At 41.9% G+C, this 17,807-nt stretch overlaps 1 pseudogene across 1 annotated transcript; it reads right to left on the bottom strand.

Moving 5' to 3' along the window:
- Positions 1–16,988: 16,988 nt before the first annotated feature.
- LOC308414420 (small ribosomal subunit protein eS26-like) lies at positions 16,989–17,326 on the bottom strand (annotated as a pseudogene). The gene has a single exon. The product of its transcript is annotated as a small ribosomal subunit protein eS26-like (transcript).
- Between the last annotated feature and the right edge of the window lie 481 nt (positions 17,327–17,807).

Here is a 17,807-nt window from a genome sequence, read left to right as displayed (position 1 = left end):
GGTCATCCATAGAGCCTTCTCTAATACTTTATAGTTCTGTATGATGTTGATAGGATTTCAATTGTGTTTTCTTGTGTAAACACAGTCACAAACCTTGCCTTTTTGTCTTTTATTTGTAGTAAGGTTTTACCTAGAGAGTCTCGCTAATTTTTGGGTAAAAGGATACTGTCAGGGTGGGACGTGTAGATAGATAGGCAGAGCTCTGTGTGTTCAGGGCCAGCCAGGTCTGCATAGGGATTTCTAGGCTAGTTAGGGATACAAGGTGAGATCTTATCTCAAAAAATAAAATCCTAAGCTTAGGACATTAATTTTTTTCTAGCTATGCCAAAATTTAATATCTTATAAATGAATAGTTGGCCAATGAGCAAACAAAAGAGAAGAAAAAGAGGTACTTTTGAAGGAAAAGAAGTCCCCATTTAGAATTTAATTATTAGTCAGGTATAGTGGCTTAGGCTTTTAATCACAGTATTCAGAAGGCAGAGGCAAGCAGAGCTCTAAGTTTGAGGATAGCCTGTTCTACAGTTCCAGGATAGCCAGGGCTACACAAAGAAACCCTGTGTCAAAGAAAGGGGAGGTGGAGAAAGAAAGAAAGAGCGAAAGGAAGAGAATCAATACAGAATCTAATTATTCTTCCTTAGGAAATGAATTTTTCCCCTGCCTCGTTGTTTCTTTGTTAACAATAACCCACCTGTGGTTGTTTCAATTTATTTCCTCTGAATTGAAACATTCAGTTTTGGAGTGGCATAAAAGGTTCCTCAGACTCAGAAAGCTAAGGATGTACAGGAAACTCGTAAAATTTACAAGACTGGGGAAGCTTGGAAAGATTACAGGGCCTCTCTCCAGGAAAGGTCCAAACAAAGCACAGTAAACAGCAGAGCCACCATCAGCATCATAGCTGATGGCCAAGTTCCAGTGTCCTCAAGTCTCATGGATGGGCTGAGTCTCATAGAGCCACTGTACAAAAGGAGTTGAGCCACAGATGAGAGACCCAGGATCAGGGTCTCCATCCATTGTTTCCTTTGTTGTGGTGGTTTCAATTTCACTTCTGGTTCTGTTTGAGTTTGGTTTGTTTTGAGATAGGTTTTCCTATAGCTCAGGCTGGCCTCAAACTCCATATGTTGCCTAGAATGCACGACCTTCAACAACTGTGTGATCATTCTCCTTCTCTTTCCCAGTCCAGACCTGCACCATCATACCAAGTACTTAGTTTTATGAATTGCTGTGGATGGGACCCAGGGCTTTCTAGTTGCTAAGGCAAGCAAGCACTCTGCCACCTGAGCTACATCCCCAGCAACTCCAGGCCTTAATAGTAGCTCAGGTGAGAAGCATCTGCTCACACTTCTGCTTTTGTCATGGTCCCATAGAGATTATCCCAGCTGAATGGCTGTGCTATCCTGCCTTCACAGACAGTATTACAAAGTATTTTGGATTCAGCCATGCCACTGGGAACATTTCTTTTTTTTAATGGGAGAGGATGAGGATCAGTAGCAGGGTCCCACAGATAATGTCAAGCACTACCAGACACAGGTAAACAAGGTGTTTTATGATACTACAGTGCTGGATCCAGGAGACAAAGGAAACATTAAATGCTGTACATACACGGCAACTCCTTCACCTGCTAGGAACTGAAATATGCTGTTCTTAAGTACCTGGATTATTGCTGTCTCCAAGGTCACATAGTCTTTTTGTCCTAAGCCAGTGTACTGGTTTGAATAGATATGACCCCCAGAGACTCAAGTGTTTGGCCATAGGAAGTGGCACTGTTTGAGGCCTTGTTTGAGGAAGTGTGACACTGTGAGGATAGGCTTTGAGGTCTTCTGTGCTCAAGGGTGACACATAGTCTCCTTTTGCTGCCTGTGGAGCAAGACATAGAACTCTTGGCTCCTTCTCCAGCACCATGTCTGCCTGACACTGCCATGCTTCCCGCCATGACAATAATGGACTGAATCCCTGAGACTGTAAGCCAGCCCCAATTAAATGTTTGCCTTTATAACAGTTGCAGTGGTCATGGTGTCTGTTCACATCAATAAAGCCCAAACTAAGACAGTAGCAACTGTCTTCCTTTACCCAACATACTGCACCTCCATTCAGGTGGCCTTGAACTCATAATGATCCCCTGGCCCCAGCCTCCAGGGATTACAGAGAGACAGAGGCAGGTGGATCTCTGAGTTCTAGACCAACCAGTTCTACAGATAGAGTTCTAGAACAGCCAGAGCTACATAGAGAAATTCTGTCTCAGAAAACCACAATAAATGAACAATTAGGAAGGCATACTAGTTTATAAAGTAAATAGCTTGAATACTTGTGGGAGATTGTGGACCTTCAAGTGAAAGTAAATGCACGCCTAATAGCACAGGCATTGCTACAGTAGTTGTCTACAAAGTTGCTTCCTTTCCAGTAACCTCGTCAATGAAAGGCAATGCTAGAGTACTCTAAGATAGAAATCAAGAAGGGCTGGAGGTAAGAGAGATGACTCAGTAGTTAAGAGGGCTTGCTGCTTTTCTAAAGGACAAGAGTTTAATTCCCAGCATGTGTGCCTGAAGTGGCTCACAGCTGCCTGTAACTTAAGCTCTAGGGCATCCCATGCACTCTTTTGGCCGCCATACAACTCACAAGCACGTGAGTGCTAGATGGGGGTAGTGGGAGAGGGCAGTAATGAAGATAAGTCAAATTTTTTAAAAAGGAAAAAAGCCTGGGAGCTTGCCAGTGTCCCCACTGTTTGTGACATGTTTCTACTCCCCAGTACCTTTTCTGCCCCTGTAAATGAATTGTGTTTTACTCCAAGAGGATCCCACTTGCTTCTGTTCTGCTGGTGCTGACCAGACTTGCTTTGTTGCATCATCAAGGCCCAGAGAAATTAACTGGGTTCTTCTTGATTTTTTTCTTTGTTATTTTGTTTCATTGTTGTTAAGACCTAAAACTCACTATGGCAACCAGGCTGCCTCCAGCTTGCAGAGATCCTCCTGCCTCAGCTTTCTGAGTGCTGGAACCAAAGGTGTGTGCCACCACACTCAACAAATTCACAAATTTATAAAACAAGAACAGGTAGAGAAAGTTGAAAAATGCCCTTTCAACCTCTGTCATGAATCTGTCCAAACTGTAAAGATGAACTAGAAACTGTAATCAAAGCCTGGAACCTCCTTTCTGATTTTTATTTAGCTGCCCCCAACTATACATATTAATATGTCTGTTCATTTTGTATTTGTTCTGAGCATCAGCAAAACTTAAAAAGATAAGTAAACAAATAAATGCACAACTATAACAATAGCAAACAAGTTGCTAATATTTTCTGCTTGAAAAATGTTGACTTTTCTTTCCAATAATAGTGATACTTCTCTATAACTGCAGCTAAATATTTTTTTGAAGACAGCACATCTTGGTCTGGGTGTGGAGCTCAGTTGGCAGTTTTCGCCTAACATGCACAAAACCCCTAACAATTGAGCATGGTAGTACATACCTGTAATCTCAACACTTGGGAAATGGAAACAGGAGAATAAGGTGTAGGTCATCTTCAAGTATATGTACGTTTAAGGCTAAACTGGGCTACAAATGGAGACCTTGTCTCAAGAAAATAAAATAAGACCTTGTCTCAAGAAATTGTGGCATGGTGGTACATTTAATCCCAGAACAGGCAGATCTCTGTTAGTTGAAGGACACTGTGATCTAAATACAATTCCAGGCCAACCAGGCCTACATAGTAAGACCTTATCTTGATTTTAACAAAGGAAAGGAAAAGGGATTACATTTTACTAGAGTCTTCACTGCCCAAATCACTTTTGCTCTTATTCACAGGCCCAAGGAAACTTTTCAGCACACCCTCTGAAGCAGTGGCAATTGCAGCAGTTCCTCTACTCTCTGAGGACCAGTCGGCAACCTCTGGAAGCACTTTTCATTTTCAGGTATGGGCTGTGGGGGTGGTAGAAGCAAATAGCACTGGGAAGCTCCTCCTACAACAGAGAATTTTTGGTCAGTGGTGCTGAGGACAAGAAACCTCTTTACAGTTGAAAACCAGACACTTTGTCCTCCAAAGGGAGAATGATAGGAAGACATCTTGCTAGGTATGACGAGAAGGTCATTGCCTGGTACTGTTACCTAGCACAAGACTAATAGTCCAGGTTATTGCTCCTTAGACCCAGGTATCTCAAAGGTTATATGATGTCCCTAAAGCACAGGATGACTGGGTCACATTCATCTGGTGTGGCCAGATTTCATCCATTCATAACACAAATGTTTCCTTTTGCCAGGTAAGGATTAAATTGTTGAGATTGTCTAAACTGTAGCCAGGCAAAATGGTACATACCTTTAATCCCAGCACTGGGGAGGAAGAAGCAATCAGATCTTTGTGAGTTCTAAGGTTGCATAGTCTACCTAGTGAATTCTAGGCCAGCCAGGGCTACACAGTGGGATTCTGTAAAACAGCTATGATGATATGTGTGGCAATCGTTTTAATATTGTACTTTGCAGCCTTAATTGCTTCTTGGATCTAACAGTACATCTGACTGCAATTTATTTATGATTTGTCTCAAATGTAAAAACAACTTATCCCAGTGGTAGAGGAGTGCACTTTTAATCCTAGCACTTGAGAGGCAGAGGCAGGTGGATCTCTGTGAGTTAGAGGCTAGCCTGGTCTATAGAGAAAGTTCCAGAACAGCCAGGCCTACACAGAGAAACCCTGTCTCGGGAGAGAAAAGGAAAAGCAACTATTGAGTTTGTATTTACTGTCTATACAACTTCCATTGGTATAGACATTTTGTGATAGACCATCCAGTTTACCAAGTAGCTTCCTGGGTGACTGTACTTTTCACCAAGTACTCTATAGGGAATAAGGAAATTTCTTACAACACTGGGATGATATACCTACTAGTCCGGTGTCTGCCTCTGGACTCCTCAGAATAGAATTGAGAAGACAGTCTGTTTGAGTTTAGTTTAGATACACTTGACTCCTTTTCAAAGCACTACAAAGCTTATTTTGTAACAAAACATGTTACATTTGTCTGTGTTGCTGTGTTTAAGTGTCTTATCTTAACTCATAAATTCAGTCAGTGTTACATAAATTAACAGTTCCTTTCACAAAGAAAGTTTGACTTCACTCCAACTGTGTACCTGCTCTTCCGTTGACTGAACAGTTCTGGATTTCACAAAATAATGTTCTGGGTGCTGAATTTCATGGCTCTTGTCCAAAGGGGACTGAGAAATTAAGTCAGCTCAAAAATGAGAAAGTACAAATTTTCCCAGCCTTTCATTAAGCTGAAATGATACACTGATAAAGCCAACTGATTGGTAACAGAAAATAGCCTCTCTCCCAAGGGATCACTACAGCTAGAAAGTACCACAAGTCACCTATGGGTGACTACTGCTCCCAGGCCGACTGAGAGACTTGTTTTTCTAAAGTACCTGTTGAAATGGTAACTTTCCTAGGAAAGCCTATGGGAGTAGTTCTGAATAAATGGCTGGGTGGTTAAGAGTTCTTGGCTGCTCTTACAGAGGACTGAAGTTTAGTCCCCAGCACCCAGCTCACAATTATCTGTTACTTCAGCTCCAGGGGATACAACAACCCTCTTCTGACCTCCATGGTCACAAACAGAAATTCAGATGGAGAGAAGGAAAGGATGACTGTGGAACCTAGGGGAATGTTGAGAAGCCAGTAGGTTTTAAATAAGTCACATTTGTGCGAGGCTCAAAGCAAGGCTGGATACAAAGGGCTCAGGTCAGGTCTGAACTGCCCAGTGAAGCTGTGGATTCCTTGAACTCTACAGAATATACGTGAAATCTTGAGTCTGGCACTCCCAACTAAAACCATAGGCCCAAGCTCTTTGTTTTCAAAGAAGATCGAAGGAACCAAAAGAGAAACTCCAAATTCCAAACTAAATAAAGCTTAGAGAGAAGCACTATTCCAGAAGAAAATACAAATTATAACCTAAGTTTATAGTTGCTTTGTTGGGGGTTGGATCTTGAGACTGTTCTCACTCTCTGGTCCAGGTTGAACTGAAGTTTAATTGTGTGACCCAGGCTGGCCTTGCATTTGTATTACTTCTGCTTCCCAAGTCCTGAGATTTCAGATATAAAACTCCATACTGCTCTTGTAAACTTGGGATTTGTTTTGCTATTTATGAAGGCTAAATAAACTATTTCCTCTGAATATTGTCAAAAGATTATTAAAGGCGTTTGCCACCAAGATATTCAACTACAAGAGAATGAAACTGTACCTTGAATCCTAACATTAGATCCAACTTTAATTAGCCCTTAGAATCTCCACCTAGTTCCAAAAAAGTTCAACAAAATTGCCTTATAATGTCAAAAGGTGCCTGTCTGTCCTTCTGAATGTGTGTACAGACCAGTTAATGCCTCTTTATGGATGTTGCATTCCATTAATCTGACACTGCAGGTCATGATTTAATGACACAGCACCGAATGTTTGCGAGAGAGCATGTTTACAGATAGAACAAACAATAATTAGATTGAAGAGACTATTCACAGTCCTGTTCTGATGAGTCATAGAACTGAACTTTAGCCCATCTGTCCCTGGTATGTAGTTGTAACAGCTCATTTATAGACTTGCCCAGTCCTAGGCTGACCTCAGCCAAATACCACATTGTGTCTTAGTCTGTAACATTGTGGGCTCTGACTTGAGGAAAGCAAAAATAAGTGAAGCCCAGACTGAGGAAAACACTACTTTATTTTTTTAATTAAATTTTTTGAGACTTGTAAACTCAGGCTGGTCTTGAATTTGCTATGCGGTGATCTTTAACTGGTCCTCTTGCTATTACCTCTGGAATGCTGAGATTACAGAGGAGCATGACCACGACCAGCTTTTTTGATGCTAAAGAATTCAAATATCCCTCATTGCATCAGTTAGGAGGGATTTGGGTCCCAAGTGATGTGTTTATAAAAAGAAAAATAAAAGATATGTCCCAGGTTTCAGCACCAATGTTAGGAAAAAGATAAAGAGAGGGGGTATGCTCTATGGAGGTGAGGTGTGGGGCAAGGGCAATGCCTCTGACAGACCCATGTTGAAGCATCGGATTCCCCTGAGGGACCAGCCACAGGATGATATAGTACAGAATAGAGTTTATTCGGGGGATGGGGAGGGGAGTTAAGAGTAGGGTCAGAAAGAAAGAAGAGGATAAAAGGAGTAGGGAAGTAGAGACAGCCATGAGCATGTGGAGAGAGAGGAGGAAGGGAATGGAGAGGAGGGACAAAGGGGTAAGAGCAAGAACGCAAGAGAAGAGAGCAAGAGAGAGAGGAGGGGGCAAGCAGCCCCTTTTATAGTGCCAGGTAACTGTGGGTGGAGTTTACAAAATCCTAACACCAAGTCTAGAAAGTATGCCTGCCAGTGCACAGGGCTTTGCTTTATTTAGATAGCAAGGTGTCTGAAGCCGTGGTCTATTGGGAATTTGCTTCACTATCTTTACTGTATCAGAGTCCTCTACTCCATAAGCTTATGATCACAAAATCCCTACCATAAAAATTTTAAAAAATGGTGCCAGGAGATTTATCTTTTCATTTGTAAATCAAGTTTTCCAGAAGCTCTCTAACAGGTTTCCACTGGTTGTTTCCAGTCAGCAAATAGCACTCAAAGGAGGCTGGGAAATAAAGGCCAAGTTTCAGTGAAAACAGGAACAAAACTTGGGTTAGCCTGCAAGTACATGAATACACATGAAACTATTTGGTTAATCAGGTCTATTCAGTGGAGGCGCAAGGGGGCCTAGCAGAGATGACCACTCAGACACAGTTTACAGCCAAGTGAAAGTGTATTCCAGCCAGCTGACACTCCACTCAGAGTTTTAAGGACTGAGCATATAGACTAAGGGGCGTTTAAAGGCAAAAAGAAATACAAAAGAAAAGCAAAACACACACTGTTATCTTACTCAGCAGCAGCAGGAGGAGGAGGTATGTACAAGCAAGCAATTTAACAGAAGCTAAAAGCCAAGATAAGCTGTTAGCTAGAGAGGAAGGTTTACACAAACAGGCATTTTAACCAAAGCTATGATAAGCTGTTAGCTGAAGGGGGAGGTTTTTACAAGTAGTCAGAGTAACAAGCTAAGGTAAGTTAGCTGGAGCATCTTGAGTTTTGATTTCTAGAATAGGGTTAAATGATTTATGGTGCTATTCTACATCATAGAGATCAAATTCTACTTAAATGGCCCCAGCAAGAATACAAGATGGAAGAACTGTCTTGTCCTATCACAAAATCAAACCCATTCTGTTGTGCAGACTTAAGATCCTGGTTCCATTTCCTATTTCAAACTATAAATCACAAAGGCCGTTGCAACTTTGTTTATTAATACATCCTTTAGTGCCCTCTGTGATTGGACCAGATTTAAGCCCCTATTTTTTCTTGCATTTGTTCATACTGCTAGCTCAGTTGTACTAGACACCTCCATTCCACTGCCTTTTCTTTAATTTAGTACATACATACATGCCAGAGGACATATTTGGGGAGTCATCTCTCTCCTTCCATCCTGTGTTTTGGGGGAATCATACCAGGTCGTCAGGCACCTTTATCTGCTAAGCCATCTTAGTAGCCATTTCCTCAGTCTCTGCTGCATCCCCTGTCTGTATTTCTTGTAGACAGAATGCATGCAGAACTGGAGTTCCTGCGTGACTATAGGAGGTGGCCTCTTCAGGTTCCATACCCCCAGTGTTGTGAATCACAGTTAAGGTCACCCTCAGTGATTCTTGGGCACCTCCCTTATCCCAGCTCTCTGTCTCTTCCTGGAGATGCCCCCAACCTCCCCACCCCTGTCAGTTGCAGATTATATTCATTCTCATGGTCATCTGACCATCTCTCCTATCCCTCCCCATACCTGATCCTGAATGCCATCATTCCCCTCTCCATCCCCTCTTCCTGCCAGTCCGTTCCCTCCATCTGCCTCCTAGGAGTATTTTATTCCCCCTTCTAAATGAGATTCAAGTAACCTCGCTTGGGCCTTCCTTCTTGTTTAGCTTCTTTGGGTCTGTGGAGTGAAATGTGGGTATCCTGTATTTTTATGCCTAATATCCATTTAGTGAGAACATACCATTCATGTCCTTCTGGCTCTGGGTTATCTCACCCAGGATGATATTCTCAAGCTCTGTCCATTTACCTGCAAAATTCATGATGTCTGAAGAGTATTGTATTGTGTGGACATACCACATTTTCTTTATCCATTCTTCAGTTGAGGGACATCTGGGTTGTTTCCAGTTTCTGACTATTACAAATAAAGCTGCTATGAACTTAGTTGAGTGAATGACATTGTGGGGTGTTGAAGCATCTTTTGGGTACATATGCCCAAGAGTGGTATAGCTGAGTCTTGAAGTAAAACTAACTAGTCCCAGTTTTCTGAGAAACTGCCAAATTGATTTCCAAGGTGGTTTTACAAATTTATACTACAACCAGCAATGAAAGAGTATTCCCCTGTAAATATTTACTGCAACATCCTTGCAAACATGTGCTATCTCTTGAATTTTTGATCTTAGGCATTCTAATCGGTGTAAGATAGAACCTCAAAGTTGTTTTAATTTGATGATGATTAAGGACTTTGAGTATTTTTTTAAGTGCTTCTGGGCCATTTGAGATTCCTCTGTTAAGAATTCTCTGTTGAGCTCTATACCCCATTTTTTAAAAATTGAGTTTTATTTGTGTGGTTAGTGTCTGTCTTAATTTGGCTTTTATTGCTGTGAACAGATACAATGATCAAGGCAACTCTTATAAGGGCATTTATTTAGAGCTGGCTTACAGGTTCAGTCCATTATTTCTGTAAGGCTGAAATTGTGGATAGATATTGCTTAAATTTTGGGTTGTCTTGAAATATCTTGTTTTCTCCATCTATGGTGATTGGGAGGTTGGTACCTGTAGTTTTTTTTAGGTTAAAAGATACCAGTCCAGGACCTTCTAGCTTTTAGAGTCTCTGTTGAGAATTCATGTGTAATTCTAATAGGTCTGCCTTTATATGTTACCTGGGCTTTTCCCCTTGCCACTTTTAATATTCTTTGTTACATAGGTTTTGGATTTGATTATTATGTGTTGGGAGGACTTTCTTTTCTGTTCCAATGTCTCTTTCTTTAGGTTGAGAAAGTTTACTTTTATGATTTTGTTGGGAATATTTTCTTAGCCTTGGAGCTGGGACTCTTCACCTTCTCTTTTAGGTTAGGACTTTTCATGATATTCCAGATTTTTTGGAAATTTTGTGTCAAGAGTTCTTTTAGATTCATTTATTTTATGTACCTGAGTACACTGTAGCTGTTTTCAGACACACCAGAAGAAGACATTGGACCCCATTACAGATGGTTGTGAGCCACCATGTGGTTGCTGGGAATTGAACTCAGGACCTCTGGAAGAGCAGTCAGTTCTCTTAACTGCTGAGCCATCTCTCCAGCCCCAGGAATATTTAACTTTAACATTTTCTTCTACTGAAGTATCAATTTCTTCTGTTGTATCTTCTATGCGTGAGATTCTCTATTCTCTCTCCTGTATTCTGTTGGTCCTGTTCTCTTCCCTAGGTTTTTCATCTCCAGGATTTCCCCCAGTTTGTTTTCTTTATTGCTTCTGTCTCCACTTTCAGGTCTTGCACTGTTTTATTCATTTCCTTGAACTGTTTAATTTCTTTTCCTGTATATGTTAAAGGGATTTATTTGTTTCCTCTTTAAAAACCTCTATCTGTTTGATTGTATTTTCCTGTGTTTCTTTAAAGGATTTATCCATTTCCTCTTTAAAGTCCTCTATTGTCTTTATAAGACTGGTCATTTTCTTGTGTTTTAGTTCTGTTAGGATATCCAGAGCTTGCTGAAGTGGGGTAGTTATGCTTTGGAATTGTCATAATACCCTGACTTTTGTTGATTGTGTTTTTTTTTTAAGGGCCTTTGGCTATCCGGATGTTTTTGGTTCCTGGATATTCTTGTCATAGGAGGTTATTGGCAGGAGGCTGGTCCTGGTATGGCAGGCTTCTGATGGGTATCCTTGGGCTGGATAGTTCCAGATCTGCAAGTCTGTGTGGCTCAGGAGTGGCATGTCCAGTGAAGGTGGGTGGAAAGCTGGCAGGAGAATGGAGGTCCAGGGATAGCAGGGTTCTCAGGGCAGCTTGGTTTGTCCCAGAGGGTTCAGCAAGCAGTGGGAAGGGAAGCTTACCTGTATGGTTCAGGAGTCACAGGTCTGATGAAGGTGGGAGTAAAGGTGGCAGGAGAATGTAATACCCAGGTTTATTACTATGGTGTCATTATTGTCGGGAGGCAGGGGCATGCCTGTGCAGATCAGGTCAGAGGACAGCTTTGAGGAATTGTTTCCTTCCTCCTTCCTGTGTATGGGTTGTAGGGATGGAACTCAGGTTACCAAGTTTATGCATAACGTGTCAGTATCCACTGAGCCATGTGACAGGACCCAAGATTCTGTTATTTTGTCTGTGAATTTTTGTTCCATAGAAAGAAGTCAGTGTTTTAGCAATGAGAGATTTGAGGTAGGTTTCCGTTAGCTGAATTAATCTGCAGAATAGATATTTCAGTACCAAAATGAAAGGGTTTTTTTTTTTTTTCTGGCTTCTTCAACTCAGTGTATAACCAAGAATGACCTTGTGATTGTGGTCCTCCTGACTACCTTTTAAATGGCTATCCCTTTCACAGGCATGTACTAACAATGCCTAGTTTATGCAACACTAGGAACAGAACACAGAGCTTCATGCATGCTAGCCAAGCACTGTACCAACTGAGGCATATCCCCAGCTCCAAAATTTAAGTTGTTTTACATCCATATTATATATGTAGTGGTACCAAATAAGGTTGAGCCCTTCTTTACAAGCAGAGATTATTATATAGAAAGCTGTAGGGTAAAGGAATCTTCCCTAAAACATCAGAGTCTTAGTTAGGGTTTTACTACTATGAAGAGATACCATGACCAAGGCAACTCTTATAAATGACAACATTTAACTGGACTGCCTTACAGGTCCAGAGGTTCAGTTTATTATCATCAAGGCAGGAACATGGCAGTGTCCAAGCAGGCATGGTGTAGGAGAAGCTGAGAGTTCTACATCTTCATCTGAAGGCTTCTAGCAGAAATCTCACTTCCAGGCAGCTAGAGTGAGGGTCTTGAAACCCACACCCACAGTGACATACCTACTCCAACAAGGCCATACCTCCAAATAGTGCCACTCCCTGGGCCAAGCATAGTCAAACCGTAACAGTCAGTATTCAAAATCTCTAAAACTTTCTCTTCTTATTTATACCACCCATACCATCTGGTCATCCCAAGCTGTAAAGTCCATATTAGAAGTTCACCCATCTGATTAACTCCCACTCCAGAACAGCTTATATAATTTATCAGTTTGTGGCCTCACAGTTCCTAGTTGGCCCACAGCACCCCCAATTTTGGGCCTGGTTTATAATGGCATTGTAAGCAGTTACTAGGTCTCACAATGTCAAGCTTGGTCAGGTGAGGGTGCTGGAGAAACAGTACAAAGCCCAACAATATCAGAAACTTGTCTTTCTAGTCTGACTTGTTTCCCTTTCCTGGCATCTATGGTCCAAGTGGCATATCTAGAACCCACCATTTGGCAATTGCCAGCATCCCTTTTTAACCATGTACAGGCTGTTTAGTGGCAGCAGCTCACCACCAGCAGCTCACTAGCACCATGGCAAGCAGCTCCCTTGTCTCTAGCCTTGCCCAGCTGTACCTTGATGCTTTTTCACTGTTTAGCCAGCTACAAACTATACTGTCTATAGTATATATACAAACTAACAGTGTAAATGTTAGTCTGGATGGGGCAGGACAGTGCCCATGTGTTGGCCTACCTTGGGTCCATCCCTTCAACTCTAGAGATAGCTGCTTCTTGAAATGCTATTCTTCCACTCTTTTCAGTCTTCTGTCAGTCATCCTTTGTGGGTGGGTGCATCTAGGGGGTGCATGCAGGTGTGTTCATGTGTTCGCATACATCAGAAAACACATCTGGATGCCAGGAGTCTCCTACCTTTTTTATTATTATTTTGAGATAAGGTTTTCATAGGGCTGGAACTTCTCCAAATAGGTGCATGGGGTCACCCAGTCTCAACCTCTCATCTCATCCTCATGGGGATTACAAGGAAATAGCATCACCATTAGCTTTTTCCAGGGGTTCTGTGGGTCTGAAGTCAGGTCCTTATACTCTCAGGCTAATGTCTTACTAACTGAATCATCCCCGAGTTTTCCAGCCCTTCAGTGATCATCTTTACTTAGTAATTTTTTATGTGAACTGTGTTCAAATCGCTGGTATGGTGTCTGTCTCCCTACTGCACCTAACTGATACACATGACAAAATTAAATTTGAAGACTCTGGGTTTGATTAAATTCCTGTTTTAAAAATGACATCCCACCACTGTCAAACTGACAGTATTTCAAAAGCTGTCAGAAAACCAATCCAACACTAGCACAAATTTGCATACATATGAAAGGATACAAGCCCACACCCACTGCTACAATAAAGACAGTGGGCTAAGAATCAAAGAATGTGAAATCAGTTCAGTTTGGACAACTGTAAATGGAAAAGAAGAATAAGGACACATTCCCCCCAACAAAAAGCATGTGCAAAATGGTTCCATGGATAAAGATGTTTCCTTCCAAACCTAAAACACACACATACAAACAATAATATAAAAATATTTTTAAAAAGAAATGCTAGGGCTAGAGAGATGACTCAGTGTTAAGAGTACTTGCTAGTTCTTACAGAGAGGGTCATGTTGGCATCTAAGCACCCATGCCAACCTGCTCACCACTACTTAGAACTTCAGCTCCACTGTGCCAGACACCTTCTTCTGGCCTCTACAGGCACAAGTATACATGTGCATTTACCCACAAACATGTATGTTATTTTTAAAATAATATTTTAAAAAACTAGATTGGGAAAAACCCACAAACGTAGAGATTTTAAAAATACAGGCACTTTGGGTACAGGAGAGATGGATAAGTGACGTGGGAACTTAAGGGCTCTTTGAAGAGTCGGTTGTGTTGGATGGTGTTTTGCTGGGGCAAACGTGAAGGTGTGTTTTCCTGAACTGTGTCCTCCATAGATCTTGTGTTAGCACCTGTCTTGCCTCAGCATGCGCATCTGACTCACCTGACGTCACTCTACCAACCAGCCTGAGTCCACAGAAGTGGCAAGAAACTGAAGCACGATACCAGAAGGTTTTTGGTGCATTTCTCTCTATGGAGTCCAGACAAATGCAGCCCAACTACACAGTGCAAGGCGGACCAATACATGTGTCCTTAGCAAAGATTCCTTCATCACGTGTCCTCTCACGTGCTTGCTTTAGCTGAACATCCTTTCTCCTGTGTCTGCTTCAGCCAAATGTTCCTTCATGAGTCTGCCTTAGTCTCTCACCACTGTCCACTTCAGGAAAACACCATCCAACACAACTGACTCTCCAAAGAACCTCTAAGTTTCCACTTCAGCTAAGCCATTAAGAATATGTTGTTGCTCTTACGGAGGGCCTCCTTCGATTCCTAGCACCCACATGGTAGTTTACAACCAATAGTAACGCCAGTTCCAGGAGAATTTGTTGCCATCTTCTAACCTCTACAAGTACCCTGTGTGTGCATGGTGGAGAGATAAGAGTTAAAACACCCATACACATAAAAAGTAAATGTAAAAATATGTTTTAAAATGCAGGAACTGAAAAGTAAGTCAGTGGATATATTGCAAAGCAGATTAGATATAGTTTAAAAGAAGTAAATACACTAAAATAGATTAAGGTTGTTTTCCTGGTTGCTGCGACATGGAATAACACAAAATTGAAATATATGAACACGTTTGAGACTTAGAAGATAATATATATATAAGAGAAGCCAGGTATAGTGGTGCATGCCTTTAATCCCAGCACTCAGGAGACAGAGGCAGGTGGATCTCTTGAATTCAAGGCCAGCCTGGTCTACAGAGTAAGTCCAGGACAGCCAGGGCTACACAGAGAAACCCTGTACCCTGTCTCTAAATCCACAAATTAATAATAGTAGTGGAAGCAGCAGCAGCAGCAACAACAGTAGTAATGTTAAGAGAACTGTCTGTAGTGTATTCACTTGTATGTAAGAAAGGAAAAGAAATCGGGGTATGGTTTTTGGGTCCCTGAAATCCCATACTTGTGACACAGCTGGATGCAAAGATTGTATCTCAAATAAAATAACAAAAAACTATGCTCATATTTACTATATCACCATAGCAAATGAAAGTGCATATGAATAATGACGTTAAAAGCAATGCATCTCTATGTGTGGAGGTGATAGATGCAGGAATGGGACTGGGACTTTAATTGTACGCATTGTATATCGATTTGCTTATTAAAGTGCTACATTAGGCTGGCCTCTCTTTGAAGCAGAAGCTAGGATGGGATTGGCCACTGAGGACTGATCAGGGAGATGTCTGTGAGAGTGAAAGGGGAGGAGCCTTCAGACAATGCAGTTCTGGTGCCTGGGGAAGACAGGCTGTTTCACAGACTCTTAACCCTGCAGTTTGTCAGGCTGACGAAGCAGCCTCAGACCCCAGATGCCCATCAAAAGAAACACACATCCTGAACAAATGAATCCGCATTGATATACATGCCATACTTAATCACTGGCTGCTTGCTACCAGCAGCCTTTGTGAGCGACTGTGTATGTCTGCACTGATGCCTTGGTAGGTTCAGACAGCAGGCTGAGGCCATCTGTTAGTTATGTTCCTTGGAGCAAGAGATTGGAGTGGCATATTTTCATAGCTGTCACATCATGACACTGAATTTTGTATCGAAAAGAAAGGAATGAAGGCATTTTCAGACAAAGGCTGAGTGAGCTTATCACTCATGTGTCTTCTACATCAATTAAATTTCATTTTACATCTATCACTTTGGCCTTGAATCAGCAGCCCCGTACTGACACTTTGTAGATGTAGCATGGCTTTCTGTGTCACCTAAAAACTTCTTAAGGATTTGCTTCAAAGAGAAATGTTTTCAGAGGGACAGTATAGGGTAGAAGCAGCAGTGAAAAACATTTGGGAAAGAAATCAATAAATGTAGGGCCAGCAGCTGACTCAGTAGCCTGGTCTACTGAGTCCAATCCCCAGAACCCACATGGTAGAAGGAGAGAACGTATTCCAGCAAATTGGCTGCTGTCATAAGTCAGTGCTCTATTGCTGTGAAGAAACACCTTGGGGCTGGAGAGATGGCTCAGCGGTTAAGAACCCTGACTGCTCTTCCAGAGGTCCTGAGTTCAAATCCCAGCAACCACATGGTGGCTCACAACCATCTGTAATGGGATCTGATGCCCTCTTCTGCATCTGAAGACAGTGACAGTGTACTCATATATAATAAACAAATCTTGAGAGAGAGAGAAAGAGAGAGAGAGAGAGAGAGAGAGAGAGAGAGAGAGAGAGAGAGAGAGAGACCTTGATCATGGCAACTCTTACAGGGAAAAGCATTTAATTAGGGTGTGCTTACAGTTTCAGAGGCTTAGTCCATAGTCCACAATATAGGGAGTATTGCAGCACACAAACACACATAGTAGCTGAGAGTTCTGCATCCAAATTCGAAGGCAGTAGGGAGAGATACTGGGCCTGGCTTAAGATTCAAAAAGGCAAAGCCACCCCCAGTGACCCATACTCCATGCAGACTCCAAAAGGTCACACCTCATCCTGCTCAGATAATGCTACTCCCTGGTTACCAAATCTTCAAATCTGTATCTATGAGGTCAGGACTTTTCCTATTCAAACCACCATAGCCTCTGACTTCTACATGCACACATGAGTGTGTACGTGTGCACATGCACACAAACATACCACCCAGATAAAATACTTGTAATTTAAAAGTCAACAAATATGCAAGTAAATCTATTGGCATGATTTATTTTAAAGATCTAAACATGATCTTGATTTCCTGTCAGTAGAAAAATGAACCAAATTCCCATGGTGCATATCTGTGATTGCAGGACTGGAGAGGATAAGGCAGGAGATTTTTTTTTTTAAGTATAACTTTCGCTTTATTTTCTCAAGGCATTTTTTTCTTCCCATCCTTATAAAAGCACTTTATTACATGGGCTTTGGTGGAGGTCGTGGTGCAGCTCCAGCAGGTCTGAATCGTGGTGGGGGTGCACGGTCCTTCCGGGCCTCACGAGATCGGTTCCTGACAACCTTGCTGTGTGGATGGCACAGCTCACACAGTAATGCAGCTTGGGAAGCACGTAAGCATCAAAGACGCTTGCTTCAGATATGTCCCGGACGGCAGCGGCTTCTACAGTGTTCCAAATGACAAACTTCTCAATGGCCTTATCCTTGGGCACGCACCAGGTGCAGTTTGTGCAGCGAATTGGCTGCACATGACCGCAGCCCTTTTTGGCATGACCTTTGTTTCTTCTTTTTTTGGTCATCTTGGAGCCAAGACTCAAAAGAGGGCATAATTTTTAATTTGAGGCTAACCTGGGCTATGTAGGGAGAGACTCTCTCAAAAGATAAACACAACACTGATTAATTGGAGTACATTAAAAATGAAATGAAAATACGTAAAATTGGAAGGGGGATCGTAGGTATGTTAAGGTTTGTGCATTTGTCATGGGGATTGAAAGACACAATCAGATTTCAAACAAGTTATGTAAAAATTTAGGAGAAATGACTGTTGGTCTGGGGAGATATCTCAGTAAAATGCTTGTCTTTGAGCATAAAGACCTGAGTTTGATCCCTATAGCCCATGTAGAAATGCCAGACATGGTAGTACACCTTATAAACCCAGTGCTGGGGAGGCCAAGACAAAAGGAGCCCTGGGGCTCACTGGCCAGCCAGTCTACCTATGTGGCAAACTTCAGTCTAGTGAGAAATCCCATCTTAAAAAACAAGGTTGAGTGTTCATCCTAA

The sequence above is a fragment of the Micromys minutus genome, assembly GCF_963924665.1.
Source record: "Micromys minutus genome assembly, chromosome: X".
In the NCBI taxonomy this organism is placed as follows: domain Eukaryota; kingdom Metazoa; phylum Chordata; class Mammalia; order Rodentia; family Muridae; genus Micromys; species Micromys minutus.
The sequence above is the reverse complement of the archived record's forward strand: the minus strand, read 5'-3'. Positions and strand labels throughout refer to the sequence as shown.